The sequence below is a fragment of the Sinocyclocheilus rhinocerous genome, unplaced genomic scaffold (assembly GCF_001515625.1).
Source record: "Sinocyclocheilus rhinocerous isolate Xijiao unplaced genomic scaffold, SAMN03320098_v1.1 scaffold640, whole genome shotgun sequence".
NCBI lineage: Eukaryota > Metazoa > Chordata > Actinopteri > Cypriniformes > Cyprinidae > Sinocyclocheilus > Sinocyclocheilus rhinocerous.
This window is the reverse complement of record NW_015666536.1, coordinates 32,193-47,377: the sequence shown is the minus strand read 5'-3', so window position 1 is coordinate 47,377 and position 15,185 is coordinate 32,193. Positions and strand designations below refer to the sequence as shown.

At 35.8% G+C, this 15,185-nt stretch overlaps 1 long non-coding RNA gene across 1 annotated transcript; it reads left to right on the top strand.

The window, feature by feature from the left end:
• Positions 1–14,009: 14,009 nt before the first annotated feature.
• On the top strand, positions 14,010–14,765 carry LOC107732534 (uncharacterized). The gene is made up of 3 exons (XR_001638881.1): positions 14,010–14,096; positions 14,251–14,397; positions 14,630–14,765. It is a non-coding gene; the product is annotated as an uncharacterized LOC107732534 (long non-coding RNA).
• The last annotated feature ends 420 nt before the right edge of the window (positions 14,766–15,185 follow it).

Sequence of the window (15,185 nt, the reverse complement as noted above, 5' to 3'; positions counted from 1 at the left end):
GTATGGCGTGACTTACAAATCAGAATCAAGTATCTCATAGCCGTGCAATAAGCAGACATTTGAGAGATTTTCAAATTTGTTGATATTAAGTAGAGATCTTTGATTGCAGGTTCGTGAGTCACTACCAGGAAAACTGTTGCTACAGAAACTTACTTCCATCAATACCAATGTAAATGCCATTCTATAACAGCGCACACTTATATAAGCTCTTTAACTATTGTTCAGCTTCTAACCATTGCTATGTATTTTACATTGACTCATGTGATTTATTTTGACTGATATCTCCTTACAGAGCACCAGTGCAGGAACATCATCCACATCTGGACTGACTGCCTTTCAAAGGATGCGACGGAGGAGTAAGTAGATGAAATAAAATTAAGTATTTATTAACATATTTTCAATAAGAAGAATTCCTAATATTGTTGTATTTCTCATTTGGATAAATTTGCTAAATTAATGAATGTAAAGACAATAAGTTACATGACTAACATACACCTATAACTATTTGCAGATGTGTACAATGTGTCTGAAGCCAACAATACAGCAGTTACAGACAGCTCCAACGGCTCAAATACCGTTAATACCGCGTAAAAGACACTCCAAAGGCAGTAGTTTTCTTTTAATGTTTCTATGTTCTGAGGTGATTAGTCTAAAAATAAGGTATCTAAATGACTTTTTACATTATTATGTAATATACTGTTAATGCAGTATAATGTCTTTTATTTATACTTGAAAAATTGGGGTAATTTTCACAACTTAAGTACTTTTTCTTTGTTTGTTAAGTTGACTTGTTTTATATAAGATATTTTAAATGTGTAAGGCGTTGTTTTTCCAGTTGGTTTAATTACATCCTGTTTTTCTGCTCAGTTATGATAAATTCCAATGTTTCGAACCAACCAATTACTAATCTTATAACCAATAATCACCAATTATTAAATGCTTCTTCATATTGTATTTACTTAAGTAGACTTGAGCAACTAATTTTATAATAATAAATGCTAGTTCAAATGTTTCTCCTTGCCTTAATTGAACAGAACAGTTTAAGTAAGGGTAGTAAGGGTAGATGTGTTATTCATATGGTTGAATAAAATTTGAATAACCTACCAGGGTTGCTAAAGCTGTATCTCAACCCAAGCACATATTGGTCGGTTGTAACATCAGCCTAACATCAACTTTCCCCATGAATTGACTAGCACTAGCCTTAGACCAGACCTAGTGTCCTGGTCCGAATCTTCCTGAGAATATGCTGTGGACACGGCACATGAGCAGAAGTGCCCACGTTATGCTGCTCTTGAAGCAGCAGCAGAGATCCGAGGCTGGAACCTCAAGGTTTGTCCAGTTGAGGTGGGGTGCAGGAGATTCATGGCCAATGGTGCAGTCATCGGTTATGGATAAACAGTAAGAGACAACAGTTGGACCAATAATAGTATACCATAACAAAGCTCCTGAGAACCATAAGAGAGCAACAAGTGACAAGGGGAGTTAAATCATTGGGACACATCAAGGGTGTATTCTGATTAAAAGGCCGGAACATCCCAGGTACGCTGAGGTTCACAAAGGAAGATGTGTTCCAATAACATCTCTTTACTTATCAAAAATAGACACCAAACATAGACAGATTGGCACTCATAAAAACATATAGCATCATTTTTATTAAGTCATTTTAACTTCAGAGGGAAACTGCAAGTTACAAAATGCTGTAAAAACTTAGATGCTGCATGTAATATGTTGACTATAAATCATAAAAAAGCATAAAAATATCATACATTTGCAGATATTTAGGGAATATGGAAGCGAGCAAACGAACTGGGTTAGAGATTGCAGATTCAACCCGACCTAAATAGCCTCAGCCTCCATCTAAAAAGCTGTAAGATCAGAGGCGTATTAAAACACGGATAAATCAACTCATCCACTGTTAGGCTCATCGCCCTCCATTGTCAATTGCGCTGCCTTCCATTGTCAATTGCGCTCATTGCGTGTCCTCAGTCTGACAACCCGTGTGAGCGACGAAACCATGCAGGCTTGAGGAGAAGGGCACAGCCCATTTCATCTGCTAGCTGTCGATATAACATACTGCACCTTTAACATATTTGAGTTCAAAGTCATCTGTATGATATCCATTACAGCAACATAGACTGAAATCCAGAATAAAGGATCTATTAAACACATATACATACATGTAAATGTACTAAAATGGCAAAATGCCGCGTTTTCAAGCGGTGCCATCTAGCATCTGTGTGTGGAGCACCCTTCCCTCCTTCCCTCCCTCTTTTTTACACATGCCTGATATCCTCAAGAACATCTTCAAGGTAAATCAACAAAGATCGTTGATCAACATTTACCTTGAAATTTTTAATTTTTAAATATTCTAAATCTGTATAGCACTTACAGTGAATTACAGTGAATGAGTGTCTTGTTTCGGTCTGAGTCAGGCCGTAAAATATCTTCTAACAGTCACTGTTACTCTAGGCAGACAGCGGGGGCAGCTACATTTTCCTGGCATACCTTTTTGAAATGTTTTCCTTTAGAGTTGTTTTTAGTGTGTTACTGTAGAAGGCTCAGCCAGAGGGTGTTCAGCCAGCGTGGAACCATGGCTGACGTGTTACATGGAAGAAGAAATTCAGATTGAGTTACAGAAGTGCAAGCCAAAAATACACAGAGACAGACAACAGTGTAAAACAAGGGAAAACATTTGTTTTTTTTTTGTTTTTTTTCTCTGTATTCTGTTTTTTTTTATTACAGATTTATCATAAAAAATGGTGTCTAATGAAATAAAATATTAAAGCATAGCAATTAAATAAATCTTTAAAATGTAGTCAAATGAAAATATAACATTTTACAACAAAACATTGCATTTTTATTTTATTTTGTAACGACCTCTAGGGGTTAGCCTTAACAGAAAGAGAGAACAAAGTCCCGTCACCAGAGAGATGCCGAATAAACAAAACTTAATTTTTTTTAAACGGGAATATCTTCAGGGGCAAACAAGGCCAAAACAATTAACAAAACAAACTTCTTTTAGCAGCTATACCTTACCTCAAATGAAAATAAAGAAAACAAAATACAAGTTAGCTTCCCTAACTTCCTCAACCATAAACAAAGTATGTGTATACAAAGATATACAAATAAATTGGCATCTAATCCCCTAAATCCCTTCATTTGGCAAAGTGTATTTACAAGATTATTTACAAAGGTATTTACAAATTCTCGTAGTGGACGCAAATGAAAATCAGAATCCAAGTCGTAGTCAAATAGGCAATGGTTAGATAAACAGGAGAATCAGAAGTTAAGCTTACAATAACAAACACTCACAGTTTCACTACACTCAATAGGCAGTTGTGGCCTAATGGTTAGAGAGTCGGACTTGTAACCCAAAGGTCGTGGGTTCGAGTCACTGTACCGACAGGGATTGTAGGTGGGGGAAGTGAATGTCCAGCACTCTCTTCCACCCTCAATACCACAAATGAGGTGATACCCTTGAGCAAGGCAACAAACCCCCAACTGCTCCCCACAGCACATGACTTCCCACTGCTCCGGGTGTGTGTTCACGATGTGGGTGTGTGTTCACTACTCACTGCTGTATGTGTGCACTTAGATGGGTTAAATGCAGAGCACAAATTCCGGGAATGGCACACTATACTTGACTACACGTCACTCACTCATATATCTCTCTGGCTCAACACTCTTTCCACAATCAAATGACGATGCAACAAACGGTGGCAGAGAAAAACATGATCAATCAGAACGAGGGCAAAACACAATGGCACGAAGGCTCCGAACGAGTGTTTGGGGAGGTTCTTTTATTGGGTTAGGTGCTTAGCAATCACCGCTTCTGGCTGGTTAATGGAGGACACACCAATCTGGAGCACAAACATGTTTATACACACAGACAGAGAGATCATATACACACAAGGATAGTTGAAATAAACATGTCTCAGGGACATAACAATTTATTTATTTTTTGTCAAATAAGATGTTGCACGACTGAACTGTATAAATTAAAACATGGATGAAAATGTATCTTGGTTGTATGATATTCCTTAAAATAAAAGATTCTAGTCCAGTGTGGTTTACTTGTGGATTATTACAATTTTATTTTATTTTATACTATATATATATTTTTATACATGGAAAGAAGCCATTATGACATTGACTGACATGCAGCCCTTTGTTGCTGATGTCTGTTACATATGTCCTTCCTCATTCTTAGCGTACTTTGGTCTGAAAAGGCATTTTGCATATTTGCCACTTGCTTTTTTCAAAACAGATTATGCTTGAGTTTACAGAATTAAAAAAAAAAAAAACACTTGCAAGTGTGTTAAAACATCTCTGCATTTCTGCTCTTCTTTAGCTTGCTTCCTAACCTAGTTTTCAAATATACCTGCTACTGTATATTACAAAAATGTATTAATTAATTACAAATACTAATTGACAAATTCAGTTTGGATAAAAGCGTCTGTTAAATGCGTAAATGTACAATGTAAATGTATTATTCCACTCGAGTATGTTTGGTATTCAAAAATCAATATTAAGATTAATATTTAAACTCTAACTCTAAATTTAAACTCACTCTCACTTAAGATATTCTTATTATGTTATAATATCTTTTGAAAAGGGGTTTTCATCATTGAGAAATGCATGGAAACTATTGGAGGAAAAAAAAAACTGTACGGGGATTTTTTTTGTAGGTGGATCATTTCACACGGAAACAAAAACCTAGATCTTCAAATAGATTACTTCATAGTTTAGGCTGTCATGCCAGCATTCTTTTTTTTTCCAGACGCAAGGTAAGAGTGCTAAATTATGTTTCTATTTTCAAATGCAAAATACATCTGCTGTTTGTTTATTTGCTGTTTGTTCATAAAATGTTTTAATAGACTATGTATACATTTTAAAAGTTTAAATGATAAATGACCATGACCTTTATCTTGATAATGCATTTTCAGTATCATCATGCCTGTATTTTGTACATATCACACTTATGATTATTAGAGTCTGACATGTCACATGTGACAGAATTTTCTGATTTACAGAAAAATCCTGGATGTCCTTATGAATAAAAGAAAATCCACGTTTTGAAGAAATATCCTTACGTGATTGTAATTTACCTTGAAGGTGAAACATGGCCAGAGAAGGTACAAATACAATACGTACTTTACATACATACAAATCTTTATGTATGGTTGTATTATGTTTTTCTTTGGCAGTTTATCACAATCAAAAGAAACCAATAGTTTGCTCTGATTGCTTTCCCCTTTAAATTCAGCACCAGTTCATTTTGTCAACAAAATAAATGAAGAACACTTTTTTTTTTTTTGTCAGCGATAATGATATAAAAAATTTGAATGGGCCCTGTTGAAATAAATCAGTTTAAACCAGATTTGTGAGTTTATATGAGCACTGTTACTGATTAACATGATCAGCGTTAATAACTAACAAGGTACAACAGCTGAAAAAAAAAACACAACTTAAAGGGGTCATATGATACGATTTCAATTTTTCCTTTCTCTTTGGAGTGTTACAAGCTCTTGGTGCATAAAGAAGATCTGTAAAGTTGCAAAGACTAAAGTCTCAAATCCACTGATGGTAAACAGTCATTATAATCTGTAATTATGTCCCCACTGGATGCAACAAATGCCTCATTTATAATGGGTTTTAATGTTTTTGTCTCGTCGCTCCGGCCGGGACACGCCATCACAGTATGGTAGGGGGTGTAACATTTCCGTCACACGCTTGAGGTATTCGGCCAATCACAACGCACTGGATAGCTGGCCAATCACAGCACACCTCGCTTTTCAAACCAGTGAGCTTTGTTAAAATTGACGCGTTTCAGAAAGGCGGGGCATAGAGGAGAAACAATAATGTACAGTATGTGGAAAATAATGTATTTTTTTAACCTTAAACAGCATAAACACATTTCATTACACCAAATACACAAAATAAAGTTCTTTTTAGCAACATCATATGACCCCTTTAAAAAACAAAACTTTCTTTTTTGTAAGATTCCAGGAACCATGTAGCCTTTTAGTTGAACACTGATGGAGCAACACATTTTGTAGTTCATTTTGTAAAAAAAAAAATCATAATTATATGATGGGGTAAAAGGCATGCAGTATTAATATAAATACTTCAGCTAAAATAATGTGTTTTGCGTTATATCAAGGTCAACACTTCTTCAAAACAATTCAGCAAAGTTTGTATCATATTCTGTTTATTTTGATAAATAAAATCATTTTATTTTACTGTTCAATAAATACACCGTTGTTAAAATGTTCATTTTAAAAATACAGAAAATATTTACTTGAAAAATAAAGATTCTGAAAGCTTCTTATGCTGCTTAAGAAGTTCCTATAATAATTTAATATGCTTAAAGGCCGGGACACACCAAGCCGACAGTCGGCCAATGGCGAGCGATGGTCGGGCTAGTTTGTTTGGTGTGTTCCACTCGTCGGCTCTCGTCGGGCTCACGTCGGCAGCAGTTTGCCCGATTCAGCATGTTGAATCGGCGTCGGGGCCGTCGGCGCGAGTGAGAGCTCTGATTGGATGTTCAGTTTAGCGAAGGAGTCAGTGCCCGAGAATTAATGCGAAAGTGATGGAAAAAAAGCACGTAAATGAAGGCGGTACAGACAGAATTGGTGTGTTCCCCTCGTCGGCTCTCGTCGGGCTCACGTCGGCAGCAGTTTGCCCGATTCAGCATGTTGAATCGGCGTCGGGGCCGTCGGCGCGAGTGAGAGCTCTGATTGGATGTTCAGTTTAGCGAAGGAGTCAGTGCCCGAGAATTAATGCGAAAGTGATGGAAAAAAAGCACGTAAATGAAGGCGGTACAGACAGAAGGCTGTTTACATGTTACGTGATCTTTCCCAATGGACCCTTTTCACAAGACAGTGATGACCCGTTTAACGGTCCATCAGCATCGTAAATCCTCGAAAGTTTTTCATATTTGTAGCCTATTTAAAAAAAAATGTATGTACATTTATAACACTGTTCTTTGTGTTATATCACCTTTGCATCAAATTACAAAAAAACAGTTAACGCTAATGCGAGGGTTTTTCTAATGCAGCATTGTATTTTTTTTTTTTAAATGGGTGTACATTTATAAAACTTTGTATTATATCACTTTTGCATCAAATTACAAAAAACAGTTAGCGCTAAAGCGAGGGTGTTTCTAATGCGGCGTCTATGGGAGGGACGGTAAATTTGACATCGTTCTCTCTTCTGACAGCCGTTATCAGTCTCTCTCAATTTTTTTCCTTTTATTGAAAGTAATGAAAACACTATCGTGGAGTTTTTCTTTTGCTATTTGAGCAAATGGGAATGCAACAAATATATTTGTGGTACTCTCCCATTCACCGCTATTCAAGTTAACCCAACTATGACGACTTCCGCTGCTGAGAAACCCGGAAATGTGAAAAAGGTCCATCATTCTAATATGCGAATGTTTTCATAACAACATGAGCCGCTTAAAATGATTAAAGTTATCAATGTTACTGATATTCAAAATGGTAAGCAAGTGCTGCTTTGTTTACATTTCGTATATCTGTGTTTATCTGGTATGTCTTTGTTTCGGTTTCTACTTTTGAATGACGAATACTGTGACGTATATCCGAGTGAAACGGCATCTGAAATGAGAGGGCGGGACTTGATTTCGTCCTTCGGGAATTGATTGGATTGTTGGAATTTGGGGCGTTGTCAACAAAATGGAGGCAGATCTGAATGCCAGTTTGCAGTTAGTGGTGGGGGATTTCTCTCCACTGGATTCAAGCGGACATCCTAGCATGAATAAATGTTTTTTTATTGAGGATGAAGACGGAATATCTTTTCAATGTTTAGGGGTAACGTACTCCCTCATGACTGGTGTCAGTGCTATAAAGTGAAGCATCAGCTTCAGCTTTTCCCCGTCCTTTATTCCAAACGTCACTGACACAATATCTGTTCCAGATAGCTCCGCCCTTTCGCCATAGCTCGTGACCAGAAGAGTAGAGGAGTCCTTTTGAGGGGCAGGGGAGGTTAACGTTTTTGATTAAAGATTAAGAGGGCACATGAATTAAAAAAAAATAATGAAGTGCACGGATAAATGATTTATAATAAACACTACAGTATTCCATCAAAAAATAAGAATTGTCCATTTTGATTTCATGCCGACTTTAATTCCTCTCACGCATGCGCAGAACGCACGTGTTAGTTTGCCGTCGGCTGTAGTCTGTGTGGTGTGTTCGAGCGCAGCTTTTCGGTCCGACGCTGCCGACGTGAGGCGATAACACCGTCAGCTTTCGTCGCCTCTAGTTCTTTGAAGTCGGCTTGGTGTGTCCCGGCCTTAACAATAACAACAATAAATATGATGATTTTTATAATGTTTAAATATGTTCACGATTAAATAAACAACAGAATAAATCTAATATCACAACTTTCATCTGTATATCAATAAAATTCAAATAAAAATTCAAAAGATGTTAACTTGTAAAAAGTAATTAAGTATACATAATTAAGTAAACTGAATTATTATTATGAAAAGGCTACCTTAGGGTATCATCCCACTGACAGCTTTGTAGCTTTTATTTTATTTTTTTTATTTTTTTTTTTGGCAAGCGTAGAATGTAAGTCTCATGTCGTTAAGGCTGCTCAAGTCTACCACCTACAAGCTGTACAGTACCAGTTTTAAGGTGCTTTTTCTTTCATTTTTGTTAACGGTTTACAACAAGGATGTTTCACATTGATATACGATACACATTTTATATAATTCATGGGTTTTTTTTAATTAATTTTTGAGAATTATACATTTTTGGCCCATAGGAATAGGAATCATCATGGCTATCCTGCTGATCCATGTGTGTGTTGTGGAAACTCTTGATTTTTCAGGAATAAGTGTTGATTTACAGGTAAGGAAAGGTTTATTTATATAAATTTTTTGACACAGCCAAAATATGAAACAGGATGATGAACATTCCTGTCTTTTTAAAATGCTATATAATCTAAGATTTTAAAAAATGTTTTTTACATGTAAGATACAGTATGCAACAGTGACCACAAAAAAGTGTTGAGTCATGTGATAAACATTTATATGTAAATAATTATTAAATAAATACTTTTGGAATTAGTAACATTCATTCAGTGTGAGATTTAAAAAATATATATATATCATTCCAGTTTAGCTACACAGATGGGCCAGTGCATCATATAAGACGAAGAAGTGCAGGTCTGGTTCACAGTTTTGTCTTCCACTCAAATACAGATAATAGTTTTATGTTTTATATATGAAAATAAACAAATTATTTTCATTTATAGGCTATTTGTTTTGAGAGAGTGGCTTGATATTGACCTACTCTTGCACTCATGGTTACTGAAATCACATTATGTTTTCTTATGTATAGATCCAGTGCAATACATTATGGTTGTTGAAGTGAATGCATCCGAAATGGCAGCGATCAGCAAAATCAGATCTTCTGTTAACTCTCTCATACTTCCATTTCAAATGGACAATGGTGTTGAAATTACAGCTTTCAACATTTCAACAGGTGAGACTGTCAAAGCATCATCATTCATTAGCTAAAGATCCTTCTGATGTCTAAATTTACAATCTACAAGTAGTGACACTACTAAAGTTATAAAAAAACAGAACATAACTACTGATATCTACTCTGTCAATTATTCCACTCTTCCTCTTCTGTTTTTCAGTGTGTTCTTTGAATGAAACACAGTATCAGTGTAAATGTGAGGGTCTGTTTGTTTGGCTGAATGACACGTGTCACTCATACCAGGCCTGTGATGACATCACTGATGGTTCTTGTACATGTATCAATGCCCTTCCAGTCGACGGACAGTTCTGCCAAGGTGAAACAAATGCAAAGTTGTGCAATAACAATATTTCCTATTTATAGTAGCCTGGCTATTATAAATTGGAAACGTTTTTAACATTATAAAAATATAATTGTTAAGAATATCTTAGCTCTTTATCTTTTGATGCCGTCCGACTATTCTCAGTCCTTGCATGGGCCCATGGAAAGAATTATGAACATGAAGCCAATTGCCTGTTCACAAACTTCTTCAAATCTTTATTGTCTTATACTAGGCCGGGTATATATAAGGATACAATAGGGGTGGTGCACCCCTTTCAACCAATAAGATACAGATTACATATGTGTTGTATATGAGCTAAAAAATACGGGTTATATAAGATAAATATAGGATCTGGACATATAAGGAATACTTCTGGGAGAGGGACATTTCAACCTTCAGCAAAGGACAGACTAAACCCAGTAACCTGGGTCTGAAAAGGGCCCCCACCATTTGAACCCTAAGTAGGCCTATCCTATGCATGCGTGTATACATTGAGATAAAGCCAGGTAAGAATAGAGAATAGAGAATAGAGAATAGAGAGGGAGAGATCACAGATGGGAGGAGGGAAAAGCACAAGGGGAGAGAAAGGGAGGGTAAGAGAGAGAGCACAGAGAGGTAAACTCACAAAAATATTCTGGCAGAGAGCGTGATATAATCTAACAATAATTGCAGCAATTGTTCCGCTCAAACCTTTACTGTTTGTTCTCGCAGAGCCACTTTCTGAGTATACGCATGAGTATGAGGCTGAAATTGATGTAAACTTTTCGGACTTGTTCCTGGTGGACTACTTGCGCAATCTCGTCACACACACCAGCCTGCCTTTGACTCTGAACAACAACACAAACATCACACACATCGACATGACTACTGGTAAGAATCTGTTTCATTCATGCCATGTGAAAATAAAATAATTGCTAAAGAAATATTAAACTTAATTACACAGCCCCCTGGAATATTTGAGTTTGTTAATGGTTAATCGCAGCATAGCAACGATTGTCCTCCATAGCAACGCACTGTCGCTACTCCGCGGTCTCGTGTGTCTTTTCATACAGCAATTTAGAATAGCTGAATCGCGCCATCTTGCGACTCAACGTGACTTCTGACTTTGATAAAAATGGTCTTGAATGACTTCAGTGTTCAATTTATGGAGGAGGAAGCACAAACCTTTTGATAAATTGCTGGAATTAAAGGACGAAAACGCATATCGCTTGGAAGAACAACAAGCTGGCAAGATAAGCTGGATAAGAAATAGCCTAACTTAAAATAGACAGAAAGACATGTAACGTTGCTAAGTTTTTTAGCGGAAGATTTAAGATAAAAATGAGACTTTTAGTAGATGTCTGTTAGCAGGCATTATTACAAAAAAAGGCTTCCTTCAGATTGACTCAATATTATAATAAACCTGTCTGGGTTTATTTTGGATTATGTCATATTAAGTTTAACCAATAATATAAACTGATCAGTTTTGCCTTACCATTACTATTACAGTGTGTGGGTTAAATGGAACAGAATATGAGTGCAAGTGTGAGGAGCAGTATTTTTGGCCCAATGACACCTGCTGGGCCTATCAGGTGTGTGATGGTATTGTGGGAGGCACTTGTGGATGTATTCAAGCTCTCCCTTCAGAGGGTCCTCTTTGCCAGAGAGGTGATTCATTGAATTTGCATTATCATGTTTTTGTTTTGTTGATGATGTTGAAGTTGTTAGAATATTCTTATATATTCAAGTCTTTTCTAAACACTGTTGTTTGAATGTTTGAAAAATTGATTTTTGAAATTGAAAATTTTTCTGAAATGTATTCCCTTTCCAGATATAAATGAATGTCAATTCAGTTCATCTGTATGTGGTCCAAATTCTAACTGCACAAATCAGTTGGGAAGTTACAATTGCTCATGTTCAGATGGATTCACTGCAACAAACTCAAATCTCTCCATCAGCATCAATAACACATGTACAGGTACATTGTATATTCAAATGTTTGTAAAACTTTGAGTTTTTCCTCATGTCTGTTATTGTAAATGAAGGCACACAGGGCATAAGGATAAATATATTTTCTATGAATTTGACAATCAGAGTTTTATACTGTTTTTCATATCTTCCTGAAATAAAGATGTGGATGAATGTCTTAAGACATCAGAATTCTGTGGTCCAAACTCTCATTGCACCAATTCAGTTGGGAGTTACAGCTGTTCTTGCTTGAGTGGATTTACAGTAACAAATAGCAGTGAACCAGTCAGCACCAGTAACCCATGCAATGGTGAGCATGTAGAAAATACCTAACATATAACACATGTAGAAGTCATGTCACGATTCTCAGGAGCTGGGAACGAGGAGACGTAGGAGTGAACTCAGAAACAGTCTTTAATAATCCAATCACTTGGAACACAGGGAGCGTAGGAGACACAGAGCACATAGAATGACGAGTAGACCCGACAGAGACAGACAGCACAGACTCGAACTAAATACATGGGGTAATTAACTAGACACACCTGGATGACATGAACACAATCAAACAAGGGAGGGAAAACACACACAAAAGAGTTCATGGGCGGGACAAGTGGGTTCTAGCTTCACATACGTATACTCTGAACTTCAATAATAACCTAGATTTTTTCTTTTTGATATAATCAAAAGCTGAATTTCTGAACAGTCAGTTTCTATTTGTTGTACATGATTCAAAGCTGGTATACTTTATTGATGCTGTCAGACTGAACATTTTAATCTTCATCATCATTTGTTTTATTTCAGATATTAATGAATGTCTCAACTCATCGTTGGTGTGTGGGCCGAATGCTAACTGTTCCAATTACAATGGAAACTATTTGTGCTCTTGTTGGGAAGGATATAACGTTACAAAGATGAATGAGACTATAAATAACAGTAACCCATGCATAGGTGTGATTTATTTATTTGCATTTTGATGTTTTTCAGATATAAACATTTTTTTCTAATTACATTTTTTTCTGTAATTAGAAAAGGATTAGAAATATTGAGATATTGTTCTGAAATGTGTTATTCCCTTTCCAGATATAAATGAATGTCAATTCAGTTCATCTGTATGTGGTCCAAATTCTAACTGCACAAATCAGTTGGGAAGTTACAATTGCTCATGTTCAGATGGATTCACTGCAACAAACTCAAGTCTCCCGATTAGCATCAATAACGCATGTACAGGTACATTCTATATTCAGATACGTGTAAAGCCTTGAGAGTTTTTCTCGTGCCTATTATTGTAAATGAAGGCACACAGTGCATAAGGATAAATATATTTTCTATGAATTTGACAATCAGAGTTTTATACTGTTTTTCATATCTTCCTGAAATAAAGATGTGGATGAATGTCTTAAGACATCAGAATTCTGTGGTCCAAACTCTCATTGCACCAACTCAGTTGGGAGTTACAGCTGTTCTTGCTTGAGTGGATTTACAGTAACAAATAGCAGTGAACCAGTCAGCGCCAGTAACCCATGCAATGGTGAGCATGTAGAAAATACCTAACATATAACACATGTAGAAGTGGGTTCTAGCTTCACATACGTATACTCTGAACTTCAATAATAACCTAGATATTTTGATATAATTGACAGCTGAATTTCTGAACAATCAGTTTATTTTTGTCATTAGAAAAGGATTAGAAATATTAAGATATTGTTCTGAAATGTACTCTGAACTTCAATAATAACCTAGATATTTTGATATAATTGACAGCCGAATTTCTGAACAATCAGTTTATTTTTGTCGTACATGATTCAAAGCTGGTATACTTTATTGATGATGTCAGACTGGATATTTTAATCTTATCAGCAGCTATATTTTTATCATTGGTTTTATTTGAGATATTAATGAATGTCTCAACTTATCGTTGGTGTGTGGGCCGAATGCTAACTGTTCCAATTACAATGGAAACTATTTGTGCTCTTGTTGGGAAGGATATAACTTTACAAAGATGAATGAGACTATAAATAACAGTAACCCGTGCATAGGTGTGATTTATTTATTTGCATTTTGATGTTTTTCAGATTTAAAACATTTTTTTTAATAACATATTTTTCTGTAATTAGAAAAGGATTAGAAATATTGAGATATTGTTCTGAAATGTGTTATCCCCTTTCCAGATATCAATGAATGTCAATTCAGTTCATCTGTATGTGGTTCAAATTCTAACTGCACAAATCAGTTGGGAAGTTACAATTGCTCATGTTCAGATGGATTCACTGCAACAAACTCAAGTCTCCCCATCAGCATCAATAACACATGTACAGGTACATTCTATATTCAGATACTTGTAAAGCCTTGTGAGTTTTTCTCGTGCCTATTATTGTAAATGAAGGCACACAGTGCATAAGGATAAATATATTTTCTATGAATTTGACAATCAGAGTTTTATACTGTTCTTAATCTCTTCCTGAAATAAAGATGTGAATGAATGTCTTAAGACACCAGAATTCTGTGGTCCAAACTCTCATTGCACCAACTCAGTTGGGAGTTACAGCTGTTCTTGCTTGAGTGGATTTACAGTAACAAATAGCAGTGAACCAGTCAGCGCCAGTAACCCATGCAATGGTGAGCATGTAGAAAATACCTAACATATAACACATGTAGAAGTGGGTTCTAGCTTCACATACGTATACTCTGAACTTCAATAATAACCTAGATTTTTTCTTTTTGATATAATCAACAGCTGAATTTCTGAACAGTCAGTTTCTATTTGTTGTACATGATTCAAAGCTGGTATACTTTATTGATGCTGTCAGACTGAACATTTTAATCTTCATCATCATTTGTTTTATTTCAGATATTAATGAATGTCTCAACTCATCGTTGGTGTGTGGGCCGAATGCTAACTGTTCCAATTACAATGGAAACTATTCGTGCTCTTGTTGGGAAGGATATAACGTTACAAAGATGAATGAGACTATAAATAACAGTAACCCGTGCATAGGTGTGATTTATTTATTTGCATTTTGATGTTTTTCAGATATAAAAATTTTTTTCTAATAATTTTTTTTCTGTAATTAGAAAAGGGTTAGAAATATTGAGATATTGTTCTGAAATGTGTTATTCCCTTTCCAGATATAAATGAATGTCAATTCAGTTCATCTGTATATTCTAACTGTTCTAACTGCACAAATCAGTTGGGAAGTTACAATTGCTCATGTTCAGATGGATTCACTGCAAGTCTCCCGAATCTCTCCATCAGCATCAATAACACATGTACAGGTACATTCTGTATTCAGATACTTGTAAAGCCTTGAGAGTTTTTCTCGTGCCTATTGTAAATGAAGGCACACAGTGCATAAGGATAAATATATTTTCTATGAATTTGACAATCAGAGTTTTATACTGTTTTT